Raw genomic sequence first — 2,481 nt, forward strand, 5'->3', positions numbered from 1 at the left:
TCTACTCTAGACTTTTGAAACTTGGAATCTCTCATTTCCTCAAGCACTTTGACCATCTGTTCTTTCTTCAAGCCAGTTGTGTTGATTCCACGTTCTTCAAGCACTCGTTTTATTCCTTTTTGTTGGCCATTTTCTGTCGCTATTCTTTGTGATTTACCATCCCATACAGTATCACGTAACAATGGTTGTTTCCCTCCGTCGGTCACATTCATTTTGTGAGCAATCAGCGCATTGTCTGCATAAGCACAATGGCCAAAACTTATATCGAAAAGAAAAAGAAGGGTATTGTTTGATGGAGGATACTTAAACACTGCATTTTTTATTGCAAGCTCAACTTGAGTAATGAACTGATCATTATTCCAATAGCCTTGCCCTTGAGCACCAAACTTGAAAATTACTGTAGCTGCTTTTGGTAGACCAGAGTGTGACAACTTTACTAATTCATGCTCCTCAGGGGTTAATCTCAGGAATCCATGGTGTTCATCGATGAAATCACTGATCATCAATCCACGACCCTGGCCTTTTGGACGGAGTGTTAATCTATTTTCTTCAGCCCATTGCCATGTCTGACCCTCATTTGAATGAAAACTAGACTCATCATGGTAAAGTAGTACGAGACGCTTTTCTGCTGTGCTACTTCCAATTAATTCTTCTGTTTCTCCACCCAAACCATATGGTGGAGGTAAGTGAGTTGATTGCAGTATTTATCTTTCAAAGATAAAGTTTTTGATACTCTATAACATCCTCCCGTTCGTGGCCATCAAAGTATACACCCTTTTTATACATTCTTGGAGAAAACCCAAGATTATGTAACCATTTTGCAGCTGTGCATTATTATTATTTATTATTGTTAATTAGCAAAGCCCACTAGGGGCAACACGCTAATGAGCATTACAATCACATATCATATTATATTACTTACAACGTTCTTAAATGTTTCAAGATCTATTGTGTCGATGTTAGGAATTTGAACTGAGTACCATTGAATAATTGTTCGAGGGAGGAAGGAGTATTTGTACACAACAACTCTTGTTTGCAATTGAGTTAGCTTGAGAGGATGTTGAGCACGGGTGGAGGACACTGGAGTTGGTGACGGTAAGCAATGATCAGGTATTGCTAGTAAGTTCCTGACAATCTTGAATAGGAAGGTGAGTCTAGCAATTTTTCTTCTGTTTTGAAGTGTAGGCCATTCAAGACTGGTTAACATGTCTGTGATGCTATCATGGTTTTGGTTAGATCTGTGCCAGGGTTTGTTCAAAATGAAACGAGCAGCGCGGTGTTGAATCATTTCTAGTTTACTAATACTAGTGTGATGATAGGGGTCCCAGATGGTTGAGCAGTATTCTAATGATGGTAAAAGCAATTGTTTGTAGACGTGTTCTTTAATTTCTGATGGTGCATTGTGAAGATTTCTTTGTAAGAATCCAAGGAGTCGATTTGCCTTGTTACAGATGTAATTGATGTGAGGATCCCATGATAATTTGTGGTGGAGACGGATTCCAAGGTAATTGTGTTCTAATATTGTAGCCAGTGGAATGTCGGACATTTTGTATGTGAAAGTGCTCTTGTTATGGTATGTTCTTATCTGTAAAATTTTACATTTGGAGATATTGAATTCCATCATCCAGTAAGTTGCCCATCTTGTCAGTGAGTTTAAATGTGACCGGATTTGCGAAAAGGTACCTTTTCCACACATTTGACATACCAGCAAACAAAATGTCATAACTGTTGACTCCTTGCACTAATTGACTTTCTTTGTGTATCAAAATGTAGCCACATAATGTAGGCACACTCATGGAAAATTACAGATACGTGCTTGAAGTGATATGAAAGTTACAAAGTTTGGAAGTTGAAAATATGGGTCAAATTTTATGTGTGGAAAAGGTACCTTTTCGCAAATCCGGTCACAAATCATCTTGAAGTATTTTATGGTCTTGTGGTGCTTTAATGGTTTTGTAAATAAGGATATCATCTGCAAAAAGACGGATCTCACTTTGGATGTTGGCAATGATGCATGTAGTTATTGAACAGGGAAACCTGGGGAAAGATGAGAGTTTGGCAATAGATCAGTATGTTGCAAAAGTGGCTGCAGTCATGACATTTGGTTCTTTTTTGTAAGCATTTTCATGCAACCAAGCTGAAGCTTTCTTACGGCAATCTTAGTCATCTAATACACAACGATGGTTGTGCCTTCCTTGCTGTGATTGTGAAAAAGTGCCTCCTGTCCATAAAGGTCATTATGCCAAGTACGGACAGTTTTCTCATTAAATCCCACAACCATTCCAGCTTCAGTAGCATCAGTAAGTCTTTGCACTGGGAAGCAATCCACTCTTTGTACACTTCCTTGGCAGTATATTTAGTTAACAGCACATCTTCAGCTTCTTCACTGTCTTCGTCTTTTGGGAAAACTTCCACTCTGGGTAGAATCAATGATTCATCTAGACTACCATCAGGTGCTAACTCGGGATTGCTAACATTATC

The 2,481-nt window shown here is 38.7% G+C and overlaps 1 long non-coding RNA gene across 1 annotated transcript; it reads left to right on the forward strand.

The window, feature by feature from the left end:
• The first annotated feature begins 1,008 nt into the window (after window positions 1-1,008).
• LOC136244406 (uncharacterized) lies at window positions 1,009-2,007 on the forward strand. The gene is made up of 3 exons (XR_010695232.1): window positions 1,009-1,353; window positions 1,422-1,504; window positions 1,965-2,007. It is a non-coding gene; the product is annotated as an uncharacterized lncRNA (long non-coding RNA).
• The last annotated feature ends 474 nt before the right edge of the window (window positions 2,008-2,481 follow it).

This window comes from Dysidea avara, chromosome 2, assembly GCF_963678975.1.
Source record: "Dysidea avara chromosome 2, odDysAvar1.4, whole genome shotgun sequence".
Lineage (NCBI taxonomy): Eukaryota > Metazoa > Porifera > Demospongiae > Dictyoceratida > Dysideidae > Dysidea > Dysidea avara.